Here is a 17,779-nt window from a genome sequence, read left to right on the forward strand (position 1 = left end):
CACGGAAGACCATTTGGTGGTGTTCGTCGGGAAATCGTTGAAGAACAGTTCTTCAAATGTAAGTTTTCCATGTATGTCTTCTTCTTGCACATTTGATTTTGTTTCTCAAAAATTCAAGAACGATGATCCGCTTCCGCTCTGAGATTCACATCCCATCAATTGGTATCAGAGCTGCGTTGATGTTCTGATTATTTGGGAGCAAAATCGATTTTCATGATTGGTGTTTTCATATTCTCGAAATATGGGTTTGCGAGTTGGAAAATTTCCGATTTTTGGCATGTAGATTGCAATTTAAGTCTTGATTTGATCATGTAAGGGACCGGTGTTTTGGATATTGAGTTTCTATATCGAGTCTGTAAGTTCGGGTCGCTCGAAAGTTGTTCGTGGCGTTGGATTTGACGAAAACTTACAGAAAACAACGAAGAAGACGAAGCAGATCGCGCAGACAGTGCCATGGCGCTGCGGGGACAACACACAGCGCCACAAAAATAGAAAGTATATTTTTGTTGCAGCTGTAGTGTTGCTGCTGTGGCTTTTTGCTGTAGCAGCGTCGTGGCTCTGCCCTTAGGTGCCAAAGCGCTGTCCCAGGTGTTTTTCAACGTGTTTCTGTGGCTACGGTTCGCGGTTCGAGGGCGGTTGCGGTCGTTTTCTTAATTTTTTGTATTATTTTGCTTTCTTAGGGTGCCAAAAATCGGTCCAACTTTGCTATTTAATTATTTTATGCATTATGAATGTGTATTTTAATTAAAAGAATATTGCATATTGTATGCCATATAATTTTAAAATCTCACCATAGGTTACATGCATAATATGTATGTTTGATATATAGTATGTATGTATGATCATGCATCGTATAGTTATAAATTGTATAATGTATGAATGCATGTTTTATTTTCATGATTAATATAACTGTTGTATTAATTAGATGAAAATAAAGTTGCATTGAGCATGACATTACTTTAGTTAATATAATTGTTATATTAATGTATGCTTACAATGCATGATTATAATTTTAATTTCTTAAATTTTATAAGAGTTATAAAATTTGGAAGATAGAAATTAAAATCTATAATAAAGAATTGCATGCAAACATAGGGTCTAAGTTAATTAATTTTAAAGGGGTTTAAAATTAATTAGGCCTTAGGTTATATCTTCTAATATGATTAGGGAGTAGTCTTTTATTTTGTTTTAACTAGGTTTAAAATGAAATGATAAATGACTAAATATAAAATATTGCCTATAGGGAACATTATCTAAAGAAGGTTCTATCTAGGTTGAGGTATTTAAGCTGACCGTAAGGGAACACCTCTACCTAGGAATCGACCTGGGGGTTGAATTAGTCAATATTTTATATGCATGCAATAATGTCCTTAGTTTATTAAATCGTTTAATAAACTAAAACATTAATATACAACTACCAATATAATTGTAACGCCCTGCGTTACTCAGGTTAGTGTACCCTCGAGTCTCGGGGCCTCCTTTCTTAGAAATTTCTTTTTATTTAATTTAATTGTTCCATTTAATTTTATTTCGAGCTACTGTGGTAATTGTTGAGTGTTGACGTGTACTTACGTATCTAACTATAGTATAACGAGGAAATGGTTTTCTTTACAATTTTTCTGGTTCGTTGGGCCCAAATTAAGTGTAACGCCCCGCGTTACTCAGGTTAGCTTGCCCCGAGTTCCGGAAAATTTTATAACAAAATGGATTTTTATTTATTGATTTATTGATTTATTTCATTGTTATTTTTAATTGACTCATCAGTGATCTTATTTAATTTAAGTGTGACATCTCGACTAGTGTGTATTGTTACAGTTTTAGTGGTGAGTTAGTAGCGTGTAGTTATTTATCAAGTTACATTTAGTACGGATTTCCATTATGCGACACTTGTTTTGGATCATTGGGCCAATTACGAAACTCTATTATTGGTTTGTTTTAACAAGGAAGGGTTGGGTAAGTGGGCCTTAAACATAAGGAAAAGAACCCAAGCCCAAAGGAGTTAAAAGTTTGAAACAAGAAAAGAGAACCCTAGCCACTTGTTCTCGTTCCTCTTCTCCTTTTCCCCTTTTCCTCTCTTGTTGAAGCCGTCGGCCACCCCCCTCCACTCGGACTCTCCCTCTCCGACACAGCAGCACCGACGGCAGCCATCTCCGACGGACACAGCGGCAGCAGCGGCGGCGGCAGCAGGTGCAGCGTCGAACAGCAGCAGCGCGTGACGGGCGGCGGCGGCGTGCGGCGGGCAGCGGCGGTGTGCGACGATCAGCGGCGGTGTGTGACGTTCGGGCAGCTGCAGGCCGCATCGATACACGTGGGGCTGTGTTCGCGGCGTCCTTTCTCCGATTCAACAAGCCTAACGACCTCGAACAACTTAGATCCGTGAAACCCGGTAACTTTTCTTTGACCCACCTTTGTTTGAAGTTAGATTTGGAGTACCCACACCCAAACGAAATCGATTTAGAATACCCACACCTAAGCGGGGTTGTTTTGTAGCAAGGGACATTGAAACGAAGCCGTTGGAGATCGTATTGGACGCTTTTCGCTGCTGCAAAAACGTGGACAACAGCGTATTGGTGGTGTTCGACGATTATCTACATCCGTTTGAAACCCGATTTACGCTACCCACGTCTTGGCAAGCTAGATCTAATTTACCCACACCTATACGAAGTCGTTTTGCGGTAACGAGCCCCTTTGAACCCTCTTAAAGATGTTTTTTTGAAGGTTGAATCGTACATTTAAATTGCTGTATTTTTCTGTTTTTATGCTTAGGTGTGAGGCCGACGCAAACTTAAACACGTGGTTGTGTAAGTAGCACCAGGGGGCGAGTGCGTGCGTTATTTAGCGTTAACGGAATGTTCTTGATGCTGTTTTTTTTTTGTTTTTCTTGTTAAAATAATTTAAATGAGCATGTAAGGATTGTTGGTTTGATTTGTGAATTCTAGCGATCTTGTTGCCGTATTTCTATTATTGAACACTTTTGAGGAAACATGTTTCCCATTCTTGTTGTTGTAGGTGACTAGTAGATTCTTAACTGTTGTAGTTAGAAGTAATTGGCTCATGACGTTTTGCAAATGGGATGTAGATGAAATGCTAGCTTGGTTATACTGATAATTTAATTCATATTGTCTGGTTGTGAGCTGTTGGATGAATTTTGTTTATTACGTGGAAAAGCATGTTTGTAAACGGTGCAGTGATTTAGAATGTGGGAGGTTTACTTGTAGGTGGTCATGGAAGGGTTAGTGAAGTGGTGAAGGGTGAAGGGTAAAAGGACGGGTTGATAGTCCATTAACCATGGGTTTTCTGACCTGAAAAATGCATATAAATCGCTTGGAGGTTCAAAGCCTTGAGTAGTGGCCTTGGGGATAAATGACAAGGCCAGAAGTCAAATTTCTGTAAACGTGTATTGGGGTCTTGGGGATAAATGTCAAGGACCAATACGCTGGGAAGTCATCGGTACCTTGGGAATAAACGACAAGGACCGGTGCACAGTTCAGGCCTTGGGAATAAATGGCAAGGTGATTACGCTTGTTTACATGCGTAAAAAGAAGGTTTTAGATGCTGTTTTTACTATGTTTCAGCTTTGTTTCGGATTTTTCTCGGTCGTTTGAGTTCCAATTCATGCAAAATTCATATACTATGGTTTGTGGTTGGCTTATATTGTATTTATGACATTTTAGGACCATTTGGGAGTGCAAATTAATCAAAAGAAGCAAAAAGACGGAAAAACCATCATGGGAGGCGCCAGGCGCCTGGGAAGCCTGCAGAAAAACTGGTTTTCTTCCAACTTTGCCCTTAATGAAATGCGTCTTCCAATGCGTTTTGGTGGTTCCAACCGATGCATACGTGTAGAAGAAGTGTTCCACTATCAGTTTGAGCACGATTTGGTCAGTCAAAAGAGTTGGAAATGGGTGATTCACCATCGTTTTAGGACCTACCTAACCAATTCTGCACAGCTATAAATTCCAGCAACTTCTCCACCAAATTCATCAAGCCTTGCTTCCTTCTCTTGATCATTTTTAGTGTTTTTTTGTTGCTTTCTAAGTACTTTTGAGTTGCTTTCATTAGTTGCTTTTGGTTTTTAAATCCCGAGCACTTACATTCCTTTATTGAGCTTTGTTTTGTTTCCATTTGTACTTAGTTATTTTCTACTTATTCAAATATATAAAAATCCAGCACTTTGCTTCTCTTCTCTTTGCCTTTACTTTATTTTTAGTTAAGAGAGTTGTGTTTTTGGAGGAAAGAGCACGTGACACTCCCCCTTGCTTGAAAGAGAAGGGCGAAGCTCTTAATCCCGATAAAAACTCTCCGTTAGTTAACTTTTGTTTTTCACACACGTATTCCACATTCAACCATTTTACTTGCTGTATTTTCTTCAATATGTCTTTCTAAATTCCCGTCTCTAGCCCGGTTATGGATAGTTAGCCTTTTATGTCTAAAAAGGGTTGCTAAGAAGTAGTGGTTTTGCTTTCCATTCATTGCTCAACATGTTTTCCCAAAAAGTTAGGATTTAGAGAAGGCCACTGTAAGTCTTAACAAGTCAATACTGAAAAGGTTGCCTATTTGCATTGTTGAGTGGTTAAACCGAGGAGAGGAGCGCCTTAGACATAAGGGTTCCGCTTAATTAGCCTAGACATAGGACCTTAACCCGAGGTTGCGACTATTTCCATCCTAAAACTAAGATATATCTCATAATAGACATATTAGGGAATGTCTTAGGACTTTGAACTTGCTTAGACATAAGTCAAGTGAGAAGCGTAGTCGTTGGTTTCTAAAGTAAAATGCATATTGTCCTTAGCATGTCCTTGATTCTTTGTTGGCTAACTTGAAGTAATTCGGGCTAGGTTTTATCATTATAAGTTCAAATCCCAAATCCAAAATCATTATTTGTGACCACTTCCCATTTTACAAGAATCACTCATTCCAACATTCACTATTCTTTAAAACTTTAGAGTTTGGAAATTATTTAGAAGTCCTTGAGGATCGATACTTGGATACTCCATCCATTTTATATTACTCTGACAGGTGTGCGCTTGCATCTATATAATTGTTACCACGCTTAGTGCGTGCGTTCAGCATAAACGCCCAGTCACAAGGCCGAACGTCAAGTTTCTGGAGAGGAGTATTGAGGCCTTGGGGATAAATGTCAAGGGTCAATACGACTCGAGGAGTTAGGCTTGAGGGATTAAAGAAGAGTGGAGCTTGTGAAGTAGTGGTGTTTGGCCTTGGGAATAAATGGCAAGGTCGGACATCAAGTACTGGAGAAGGAGGAGGTACGGTGACTTGGGAATAAATGTCAAGAGCCATCATGCCTCGAGAAGTTAAGCGGGGAGTGATAAAGGGGGGTGTTGAGGAAGGTTTAGTACTATGAAACAAGGGCTAGCGATTCATGGGTTGTGGTATTGGTAGTTTCGACGCTTAGTTGTTGTATGTAAATGTCAAGTTATTTGTTCGCTATCTCTCTCTGCTTATTTGGTTGCCTTGCTCTTGTTTTGTTCTAAATGTCAAGTTAATTGTTCGCTATCTCTCACTGCTTATTTGATTGCCTCGCTATTGTTTTGTTCTTTATGTCGTGACTGTGAGCATAATTTATTTTGTGCTAGTTAGGAAGTGCTACTTACGGGGTACCTTATGTACTCACCCCCCTTTGTACCTTTATATGTTTCAGGTGTGAACGGGGTCGACCGCGGTGATGATGTGGAGAGGGCTTGACCGAGAAAGGATCACTAGTTTAGTTAGTGAGGATAGGGGGAAGGGTAGTTGGGTACGAGTAGCCTTGAGACATATGTTATTGCTAGGTGTGAACCGCGGAGGAAATTTTGTATTCTTTAGAACTACTTTAATTGTTATGGATGTTGTTGGTAAACGCGTCGTTGTTGTCATTGGAGTTTAGGTGCACGGTTGTTTTTACTTATTTAATAATTTTTGCCACTGAGGTGAATTTGAGATGTTGTTGTTTTCTTTTAAATTGCCCATGGAGGGCGGAGTTCTGACAGTTTATGACATTTATATTTCTGTTAGAACGTATGGAAGTCGAAGCTTTATTTCATCTAAATTATTTTCCAGGAGGTTGCTTATCTTGTGTTTAGAGTTAAGGTTAGCCAGAAGAATTATTTAGCGTTGCCTAGGATGTTTATATGAAATCTTGGGGCGTTACATTAAGTACCTAGTTAAGTGGGCCTTCCTTGTTTTAAAACAAGAGGGAAAAGGAGAAACCCTAACCCAAGTGGGTCCCTTCTTTGTAAAAACAAAAGAAAGGTAAGGAGAAAACCCTAGCCCCCAAAACCTCTCCCATTCGTGAAGCACCTCTTTTCCCCCCATTTTAGTTTTCCTTTTTCTTTCTCCTACCGGCGCCTCAACCCTCCCCGAAGCACTCGATGGACGGTGACCACCGGCGGTTTGGACAGCAGCAGCAGCAGGCAACGGAGCGGCAGGCGGCGCAGCAGGCAACGGCGGCAGACGACTTCGGATAGCGGCGGTGCGCGGCGTCGGGCAGCAACGAGTGCACGGTTTTCTGGCAGCAGCAGGCGTGTGATTATGCTTGTTTACATGCGTAAAAAGAAGGTTTTAGATGCTGTTTTTACTATGTTTTAACTTTGTTTCGGACTTTTTCTTGGTCGTTTGAGTTCCAATTTATGCAAAATTCATATATTATGGTTTGTGGTTGGCTTATATTGTATTTATGACATTTTAGGACCATTTGGGAGTGCAAATTAATCAAAAGAAGCAAAAAGACGGAAAATTCTACATAGGAGGCGCCAGGCGCCTGGGAAGCCTGCAGAAAAACAGTTTTTCTTCCAACTTTGCCCTTAATGAAACGCGTCTTCCAATGCGTTTTGGTGGTTCCAACCGATGCATACGTGTAGAAGAAGTGTTCCACTATCAGTTTGAGCACGATTTGGTCAGTCAAAAGAGTCGAAAATAGGTGATTCACCATCGTTTTAGGACCTACCTAACCAATTCTGCACAGCTATAAATTCCAGCAGCTTCTCCACCAAATTCATCAAGCCTTGCTTCCTTCTCTTGATCATTTTTAGTGTTTCTTTGTTGCTTTCAAAGTACTTTTGAGTTGCTTTCATTAGTTGCTTTTGGTTTTTAAATCCCGAGTACTTTACATTCCTTTATTGAGCTTTGTTTTGTTTCCATTTGTACTTAGTTATTTTCTACTTATTCGAATATATAAAAATCCAGCACTTTGCTTATCTTCCCTTTGCCTTTACTTTATTTTTAGTTAAGAGAGTTGTGTTTTTGGAGGAAAGAGCACGTGACACTCCCCCTTGCTTGAAAGAGAAGCGCGAAGCTCTCAATCCCGAGAAAAACTCTCCGTTAGTTAACTTTTGTTTTTCCCACATGCATTCCACATTCAACCATTTTACTTGTTGTATTTTCTTCAATATGTCTTTCTAAATTCCCGTCTCTAGCCCGGTTATGGATAGTTAGCCTTTTATTTCTAAAAAGGTCTGCTAAGAAGTAGTGTTTTTGCTTTCCATTCATTGCTCAACATGTTTTCTCAAAAAGTTAGGATGTAGAGAAGGCCACTGTAAGTCTTAACAAGTCAATACTGAAAAGGTTGCTTATTTGCATTGTTGAGTGGTTAAACCAAGGAGAGAAGCGCCTTAGATATAAGGGTTCCGCTTAAGTAGCCTAGACATAGGACCATAACCCGAGGTTGCGACTATTTCCATCCTAAAACTAAGATATCTCTCGTAATAGACATATTAGGGAATGTCTTAGGACTTTGAACTTGCTTAGACATAAGTCAAGTGAGAAGCGTAGTCGTTGATTTCTAAAGTAAAATGCATATTGTCCTTAGCATGTCCTTGATTCTTTGTTGGCTAACTTGAAGTAATTGGGCTAGGTTTTATCATTATAAGTCCAAATCCCAAATCCAAAACCATTATTTGTGACCACTTCCCATTTTACAAGAATCACTCATTTCAACATTCACTATTCTTTAAAACTTTAGAGTTTGGAAATTATTTAGAAGTCCTTGAGGATCGATACTTGGATACTCCATCCATTTTATATTACTCTGACAGGTGTGCGCTTGCATCTATATAATTGTTACCACGCTTAGTGCGTGCGTTCAGCATAAACGCCCAGTCACAAGGCCGAACGTCAAGTTTCTGGAGAGGAGTATTGAGGCCTTGGGGATAAATGTCAAGGGTCAATACGACTCGAGGAGTTAGGCTTGAGGGATTAAAGAAGAGTGGAGCTTGCGAAGTAGTGGTGTTTGGCCTTGGGAATAAATGGCAAGGTCGGACATCAAGTACTGGAGAAGGAGGAGGTACGGTGACTTGGGAATAAATGTCAAGAGCCATCATGCCTCGAGAAGTTAAGCGGGGAGTGATAAAGGGGGGTGTTGAGGAAGGTTTAGTACTATGAAACAAGGGCTAGCGATTCATGGGTTGTGGTATTGGTAGTTTCGACGCTTAGTTGTTGTATGTAAATGTCAAGTTATTTGTTCGCTATCTCTCTCTGCTTATTTGGTTGCCTTGCTCTTGTTTTGTTCTAAATGTCAAGTTAATTGTTCGCTATCTCTCACTGCTTATTTGATTGCCTCGCTATTGTTTTGTTCTTTATGTCGTGACTGTGAGCATAATTTATTTTGTGCTAGTTAGGAAGTGCTACTTACGGGGTACCTTATGTACTCACCCCCCTTTGTACCTTTATATGTTTCAGGTGTGAACGGGGTCGACCGCGGTGATGATGTGGAGAGGGCTTGACCGAGAAAGGATCACTAGTTTAGTTAGTGAGGATAGGGGGAAGGGTAGTTGGGTACGAGTAGCCTTGAGACATATGTTATTGCTAGGTGTGAACCGCGGAGGAAATTTTGTATTCTTTAGAACTACTTTAATTGTTATGGATGTTGTTGGTAAACGCGTCGTTGTTGTCATTGGAGTTTAGGTGCACGGTTGTTTTTACTTATTTAATAATTTTTGCCACTGAGGTGAATTTGAGATGTTGTTGTTTTCTTTTAAATTGCCCATGGAGGGCGGAGTTCTGACAGTTTATGACATTTATATTTCTGTTAGAACGTATGGAAGTCGAAGCTTTATTTCATCTAAATTATTTTCCAGGAGGTTGCTTATCTTGTGTTTAGAGTTAAGGTTAGCCAGAAGAATTATTTAGCGTTGCCTAGGATGTTTATATGAAATCTTGGGGCGTTACATTAAGTACCTAGTTAAGTGGGCCTTCCTTGTTTTAAAACAAGAGGGAAAAGGAGAAACCCTAACCCAAGTGGGTCCCTTCTTTGTAAAAACAAAAGAAAGGTAAGGAGAAAACCCTAGCCCCCAAAACCCCTCCCATTCGTGAAGCACCTCTTTTCCCCCCATTTTAGTTTTCCTTTTTCTTTCTCCTACCGGCGCCTCAACCCTCCCCGAAGCACTCGATGGACGGTGACCACCGGCGGTTTGGACAGCAGCAGCAGCAGGCAACGGAGCGGCAGGCGGCGCAGCAGGCAACGGCGGCAGACGACTTCGGATAGCGGCGGTGCGCGGCGTCGGGCAGCAACGAGTGCACGGTTTTCTGGCAGCAGCAGGCGTGTGATTATGCTTGTTTACATGCGTAAAAAGAAGGTTTTAGATGCTGTTTTTACTATGTTTTAACTTTGTTTCGGACTTTTTCTTGGTCGTTTGAGTTCCAATTTATGCAAAATTCATATATTATGGTTTGTGGTTGGCTTATATTGTATTTATGACATTTTAGGACCATTTGGGAGTGCAAATTAATCAAAAGAAGCAAAAAGACGGAAAATTCTACATAGGAGGCGCCAGGCGCCTGGGAAGCCTGCAGAAAAACAGTTTTTCTTCCAACTTTGCCCTTAATGAAACGCGTCTTCCAATGCGTTTTGGTGGTTCCAACCGATGCATACGTGTAGAAGAAGTGTTCCACTATCAGTTTGAGCACGATTTGGTCAGTCAAAAGAGTCGAAAATAGGTGATTCACCATCGTTTTAGGACCTACCTAACCAATTCTGCACAGCTATAAATTCCAGCAGCTTCTCCACCAAATTCATCAAGCCTTGCTTCCTTCTCTTGATCATTTTTAGTGTTTCTTTGTTGCTTTCAAAGTACTTTTGAGTTGCTTTCATTAGTTGCTTTTGGTTTTTAAATCCCGAGTACTTTACATTCCTTTATTGAGCTTTGTTTTGTTTCCATTTGTACTTAGTTATTTTCTACTTATTCGAATATATAAAAATCCAGCACTTTGCTTATCTTCCCTTTGCCTTTACTTTATTTTTAGTTAAGAGAGTTGTGTTTTTGGAGGAAAGAGCACGTGACACTCCCCCTTGCTTGAAAGAAAAGCGCGAAGCTCTCAATCCCGAGAAAAACTCTCCGTTAGTTAACTTTTGTTTTTCCCACATGCATTCCACATTCAACCATTTTACTTGTTGTATTTTCTTCAATATGTCTTTCTAAATTCCCGTCTCTAGCCCGGTTATGGATAGTTAGCCTTTTATTTCTAAAAAGGTCTGCTAAGAAGTAGTGTTTTTGCTTTCCATTCATTGCTCAACATGTTTTCTCAAAAAGTTAGGATGTAGAGAAGGCCACTGTAAGTCTTAACAAGTCAATACTGAAAAGGTTGCTTATTTGCATTGTTGAGTGGTTAAACCAAGGAGAGAAGCGCCTTAGATATAAGGGTTCCGCTTAAGTAGCCTAGACATAGGACCATAACCCGAGGTTGCGACTATTTCCATCCTAAAACTAAGATATCTCTCGTAATAGACATATTAGGGAATGTCTTAGGACTTTGAACTTGCTTAGACATAAGTCAAGTGAGAAGCGTAGTCGTTGATTTCTAAAGTAAAATGCATATTGTCCTTAGCATGTCCTTGATTCTTTGTTGGCTAACTTGAAGTAATTGGGCTAGGTTTTATCATTATAAGTCCAAATCCCAAATCCAAAACCATTATTTGTGACCACTTCCCATTTTACAAGAATCACTCATTTCAACATTCACTATTCTTTAAAACTTTAGAGTTTGGAAATTATTTAGAAGTCCTTGAGGATCGATACTTGGATACTCCATCCATTTTATATTACTCTGACAGGTGTGCGCTTGCATCTATATAATTGTTACCACGCTTAGTGCGTGCGTTCAGCATAAACGCCCAGTCACAAGGCCGAACGTCAAGTTTCTGGAGAGGAGTATTGAGGCCTTGGGGATAAATGTCAAGGGTCAATACGACTCGAGGAGTTAGGCTTGAGGGATTAAAGAAGAGTGGAGCTTGCGAAGTAGTGGTGTTTGGCCTTGGGAATAAATGGCAAGGTCGGACATCAAGTACTGGAGAAGGAGGAGGTACGGTGACTTGGGAATAAATGTCAAGAGCCATCATGCCTCGAGAAGTTAAGCGGGGAGTGATAAAGGGGGGTGTTGAGGAAGGTTTAGTACTATGAAACAAGGGCTAGCGATTCATGGGTTGTGGTATTGGTAGTTTCGACGCTTAGTTGTTGTATGTAAATGTCAAGTTATTTGTTCGCTATCTCTCTCTGCTTATTTGGTTGCCTTGCTCTTGTTTTGTTCTAAATGTCAAGTTAATTGTTCGCTATCTCTCACTGCTTATTTGATTGCCTCGCTATTGTTTTGTTCTTTATGTCGTGACTGTGAGCATAATTTATTTTGTGCTAGTTAGGAAGTGCTACTTACGGGGTACCTTATGTACTCACCCCCCTTTGTACCTTTATATGTTTCAGGTGTGAACGGGGTCGACCGCGGTGATGATGTGGAGAGGGCTTGACCGAGAAAGGATCACTAGTTTAGTTAGTGAGGATAGGGGGAAGGGTAGTTGGGTACGAGTAGCCTTGAGACATATGTTATTGCTAGGTGTGAACCGCGGAGGAAATTTTGTATTCTTTAGAACTACTTTAATTGTTATGGATGTTGTTGGTAAACGCGTCGTTGTTGTCATTGGAGTTTAGGTGCACGGTTGTTTTTACTTATTTAATAATTTTTGCCACTGAGGTGAATTTGAGATGTTGTTGTTTTCTTTTAAATTGCCCATGGAGGGCGGAGTTCTGACAGTTTATGACATTTATATTTCTGTTAGAACGTATGGAAGTCGAAGCTTTATTTCATCTAAATTATTTTCCAGGAGGTTGCTTATCTTGTGTTTAGAGTTAAGGTTAGCCAGAAGAATTATTTAGCGTTGCCTAGGATGTTTATATGAAATCTTGGGGCGTTACATTAAGTACCTAGTTAAGTGGGCCTTCCTTGTTTTAAAACAAGAGGGAAAAGGAGAAACCCTAACCCAAGTGGGTCCCTTCTTTGTAAAAACAAAAGAAAGGTAAGGAGAAAACCCTAGCCCCCAAAACCCCTCCCATTCGTGAAGCACCTCTTTTCCCCCCATTTTAGTTTTCCTTTTTCTTTCTCCTACCGGCGCCTCAACCCTCCCCGAAGCACTCGATGGACGGTGACCACCGGCGGTTTGGACAGCAGCAGCAGCAGGCAACGGAGCGGCAGGCGGCGCAGCAGGCAACGGCGGCAGACGACTTCGGATAGCGGCGGTGCGCGGCGTCGGGCAGCAACGAGTGCACGGTTTTCTGGCAGCAGCAGGCGTGTGATTATGCTTGTTTACATGCGTAAAAAGAAGGTTTTAGATGCTGTTTTTACTATGTTTTAACTTTGTTTCGGACTTTTTCTTGGTCGTTTGAGTTCCAATTTATGCAAAATTCATATATTATGGTTTGTGGTTGGCTTATATTGTATTTATGACATTTTAGGACCATTTGGGAGTGCAAATTAATCAAAAGAAGCAAAAAGACGGAAAATTCTACATAGGAGGCGCCAGGCGCCTGGGAAGCCTGCAGAAAAACAGTTTTTCTTCCAACTTTGCCCTTAATGAAACGCGTCTTCCAATGCGTTTTGGTGGTTCCAACCGATGCATACGTGTAGAAGAAGTGTTCCACTATCAGTTTGAGCACGATTTGGTCAGTCAAAAGAGTCGAAAATAGGTGATTCACCATCGTTTTAGGACCTACCTAACCAATTCTGCACAGCTATAAATTCCAGCAGCTTCTCCACCAAATTCATCAAGCCTTGCTTCCTTCTCTTGATCATTTTTAGTGTTTCTTTGTTGCTTTCAAAGTACTTTTGAGTTGCTTTCATTAGTTGCTTTTGGTTTTTAAATCCCGAGTACTTTACATTCCTTTATTGAGCTTTGTTTTGTTTCCATTTGTACTTAGTTATTTTCTACTTATTCGAATATATAAAAATCCAGCACTTTGCTTATCTTCCCTTTGCCTTTACTTTATTTTTAGTTAAGAGAGTTGTGTTTTTGGAGGAAAGAGCACGTGACACTCCCCCTTGCTTGAAAGAGAAGCGCGAAGCTCTCAATCCCGAGAAAAACTCTCCGTTAGTTAACTTTTGTTTTTCCCACATGCATTCCACATTCAACCATTTTACTTGTTGTATTTTCTTCAATATGTCTTTCTAAATTCCCGTCTCTAGCCCGGTTATGGATAGTTAGCCTTTTATTTCTAAAAAGGTCTGCTAAGAAGTAGTGTTTTTGCTTTCCATTCATTGCTCAACATGTTTTCTCAAAAAGTTAGGATGTAGAGAAGGCCACTGTAAGTCTTAACAAGTCAATACTGAAAAGGTTGCTTATTTGCATTGTTGAGTGGTTAAACCAAGGAGAGAAGCGCCTTAGATATAAGGGTTCCGCTTAAGTAGCCTAGACATAGGACCATAACCCGAGGTTGCGACTATTTCCATCCTAAAACTAAGATATCTCTCGTAATAGACATATTAGGGAATGTCTTAGGACTTTGAACTTGCTTAGACATAAGTCAAGTGAGAAGCGTAGTCGTTGATTTCTAAAGTAAAATGCATATTGTCCTTAGCATGTCCTTGATTCTTTGTTGGCTAACTTGAAGTAATTGGGCTAGGTTTTATCATTATAAGTCCAAATCCCAAATCCAAAACCATTATTTGTGACCACTTCCCATTTTACAAGAATCACTCATTTCAACATTCACTATTCTTTAAAACTTTAGAGTTTGGAAATTATTTAGAAGTCCTTGAGGATCGATACTTGGATACTCCATCCATTTTATATTACTCTGACAGGTGTGCGCTTGCATCTATATAATTGTTACCACGTTTAGTGCGTGCGTTCAGCAAACGTCCAGTCAAGTTTTTGGAGCCGTTGTCGGGGACTTTAGTTTTAAAATTATTTTCAAATTCTTTTAGTTTTTATTTTTGTGAATTGTGTTGGGTGTAATTTCCATCCACCGTTTTTGTTCTATATTTTTGGTCGTTTATCTCACAAGGGTAAGTTAAAGTGCATGAGCACAAGATCTTTTCTTCTACCCCTTGACCCTGAGATTGAGCGGACCCTTCGAAAAACTGGAAAGGAGCAAAGACTTCGAAAACAACTAGAAAAGCAAAATGAGAGAGAAGGTGAAATCAGTCCTGAATGTGAGGTAGAAAGTACGAGCACATCAATGGCAGATATTCCACCTCATGATCCGGTTGATCCACCTGCTGTTAACGGTAATATGAGGGATCATGCGAGAAATGATGAATTCAACCATATTCAGATGGCGGACAACAGAGACGTGGCAATGCGAGAATATGCCGCCACGACTTTTCAGAACTTTGATTCAGGGATAGTCAACCCTATTCCAGCCCACGCAAACTTTGAGCTTAAACCAATGATGTTCCAAATGTTGCAGACAATTGGACATTTTGGAGGGCAGGAACATGAGGATCCACATGATCATCTGAAATCATTCATTCAAATTGCAAATGCATTTCGATTACCTGGTATAACAGACGATGCTCTGAGACTAACACTTTTTCTATTTTCTTTGAACGACCAAGCTAGAGCATGGCTCAATGCATTTCCACCGGGATCCATCACCACATGGGGGTCGTTAGTGGAAAAGTTCTTAACAAAATTCTTCCCACCTACTCGCCACGCTGATATCAGAGAGGAGATCATCTCCTTTAGACAGTATGATCGTGAACCTGTTCACGAGGCGTGGGAAATATTTAAAGAACTAATCAGGAAATGTCCGAACCATGGCTTGTCGGCATGCATCCAGATAGAACATTTCTTTAGAGGTTTAGATCATCCTACTAAGATGATGCTAAACAATGCTGCCAACGGAGCCTTTACAAAGAAGACATTCAACGAGATAGTTGACATCCTAAATGACTTAGCTTCACACAACGAACTATGGTGTTCGCAAAAATCTAGGGCAGCACCAAAGAAGCAAGATCCAGCTGGAGTTTTGGCTCTGGACATTGTGACCTCGATGCAAAAAGAGATGGTTACAATGAACCAGAGGCTAAAAGAGATGGCATTGGGAATAAAAAATCCATTAGCCACGCCGATACAACCTGTGCAGTCGGATTATTGCACTCCTGCCCCTGTTTGCCAAGTCAACGATCTCATTTGTTCATTTTGCAGTGAAAACCATATCTATAATAATTGTCCACATAACCCTGCTTCCGTTTTTTATGTAGGACATGGGAACAATAGGAACTTTAACCCATATTCGAACACCTACAACCCAGGTTGGAGGCACCACCCTAATTTCTCATGGGGAGGTCAAGGAGGTTCGAGCGGTTTTAATCAAGGGCAGAGCCAGCAGAACAAGCAGCCCTATGTTCCACCTACACAGCAATACATCCTACCACCGCAACAGCAGTACAATCAGAGAACACAGACTCCACCAGTTCCAAATAACAACTCAAATCTTGAGAACATGATGAAGGAGTACATGGCCCGAACCGACGCAGTGATACAATCCCAAGCGGCATCAATGAGGAATTTCGAGACCCAATTGGGACAGCTCGCCAATGAATTGAAGAATAGACCACAAGGTTCTTTTCCAGGCCATACTGAATTACCAAAACGAGAAGGGAAAGAACAGTGCAAAGCTGTCACCCTTAGGAGTGGACTGGCATATGATGGACCAACAATGCCAACAACAGATGTACAGATTCCGTCCACTGAACCAACTGTAAAGATACCAGAAAATGCAACAAGACCAGGAAAAGAAAATATTAGAAAAGGTAATGAGGACACCCCGAGTGTTCCTCCACAGGTACAACCTTCTTTTACCCCTACTCCCCCGTTTCCCCAAAGATTAGTTAAGAAAAATAATGATTCCCAGTTTAGAAAATTTTTAGATATTTTAAAACAATTGCATATAAATATACCATTAGTAGATGCTCTAGAACAGATGCCAAATTATGCTAAGTTTTTGAAAGATATAGTTTCTAGGAAGAAAAAGATAGGAGAGCATGAATTGGTAGCCATGACAAAATGTAGTAGTGAAGTTGTGGGCAGCCCGCTACCCATGAAATGTAACGATCCTGGCAGTTTTACCATTCCATGTTCCATAGGAGGAAAAAACTTAGGTAGGGCATTATGTGATCTAGGCGCTAGCATTAATCTTATGCCGTTATCAGTTTTCAAATCTTTATGCATAGGAGAAGCTAGACCTACTACGGTTACCCTCCAACTAGCAGATAGATCTATCATAAGACCTGAGGGAAAGATAGAAGATGTTTTAGTCCAGGTGGACAAATTCATTTTCCCTGCAGACTTTATCATTCTAGATTGCGAGGCAGACTTAGACGTTCCCATTATTTTTGGAAGACCATTTCTAGCCACTGGGAATACAGTTTTTAATGTGAGGAAGGGAGAAATTACAATGAGAGTACATAATGAAGAAGTTAAATTTAACATTCTAGACGCCATGAAATTACCAGGAGACTTTGAAGAGTGCTCTGCTATAACTAGCTTGAATCCTGTTATGTTTGATGAGTTTTATGACTTATTAGTTACAGAGATTGAAGAAGAGCTTGATAAGATAGCAGAAGGACCGGAAAATGTGATTAATCCTGTTGAAAAAATACAAAAAGAAGAATGCAAGTCGTTACTTCCGTCCATAGTGGAACCACCCACGCTGGAGCAGAAGCCATTGCCGTCGCATTTGAAATATACTTATCTAGTGGATAACGACACTTTACCAGTTATTATAGCCTCCAATTTATCACCTACTAATGAATATTCTTTATTGCAGATTTTGGAGAAACACAAAAAGGCCATTGGATGGACGATAGCAGATATCCGAGGGATAAGCCCGGCCTTTTGCATGCACAAAATTCTATTGGAAGAAGATGCTAAGAACTCTATTGAGAGTCAAAGGCGGTTGAACCCGAAGATGAAAAAGGTTGTAAGGAAAGAAATTCTTAAATGGCTTGACGCCGGTGTTATATACCCAATATCCAACAGCAGCTGGGTAAGCCCAGTACAGTGTGTACCAAAGAAAGAGGGTATAACCGTGGTGGACAACGAGGAGAATGAGCTCATCTCAACCCGAACTGTGAGCGGGTGGAGAGTTTGCATTGACTATCGCAAACTCAACAAGGTAACAAAGAAAGACCATTTTCCTCTCCCGTTTATTGACCAGATGCTCGACCGTCTGGCAGGTAAGGATTTCTATTGTTTCTTAGATGGATATTCGGGTTATAACCAAATTACTATTGCTCCAGAAGACCAGGAGAAGACAACATTTACGTGTCCGTATGGTACGTTCGCTTTCAGGCGAATGCCCTTTGGACTATGCAATGCACCCGCGACTTTTCAGAGGTGTATGATGGCCATCTTCTCTGACATGGTAGAAAATATTCTAGAAGTTTTTATGGATGACTTTTCTGTTTTCGGAAATTCTTTTGACGCATGTTTAGTTAATTTAGAGAGAGTATTGGAGAGATGTGAACAAACAAACCTAGTCCTAAATTGGGAGAAGTGTCATTTCATGGTACA

The 17,779-nt window shown here is 40.4% G+C and overlaps 1 long non-coding RNA gene and 1 other non-coding gene across 2 annotated transcripts; one reads left to right on the forward strand and one right to left on the reverse strand.

The window, feature by feature from the left end:
* Positions 1-1,772: 1,772 nt before the first annotated feature.
* On the forward strand, positions 1,773-3,491 carry LOC148208216 (uncharacterized). The gene is made up of 3 exons (XR_015789030.1): positions 1,773-2,386; positions 2,491-2,675; positions 2,767-3,491. It is a non-coding gene; the product is annotated as an uncharacterized LOC148208216 (long non-coding RNA).
* Positions 3,492-14,918: 11,427 nt separating this feature from the next.
* LOC148208217 (small nucleolar RNA R71) lies at positions 14,919-15,025 on the reverse strand. Its single transcript, XR_015789099.1, has one exon. It is a non-coding gene; the product is annotated as a small nucleolar RNA R71 (small nucleolar RNA).
* Positions 15,026-17,779: the final 2,754 nt, after the last annotated feature.

The sequence above is a fragment of the Momordica charantia genome (genome assembly GCF_013281855.1).
Source record: "Momordica charantia cultivar OHB3-1 chromosome 11 unlocalized genomic scaffold, Mcharantia_2.0 BLBB01000011.1, whole genome shotgun sequence".
Lineage (NCBI taxonomy): Eukaryota > Viridiplantae > Streptophyta > Magnoliopsida > Cucurbitales > Cucurbitaceae > Momordica > Momordica charantia.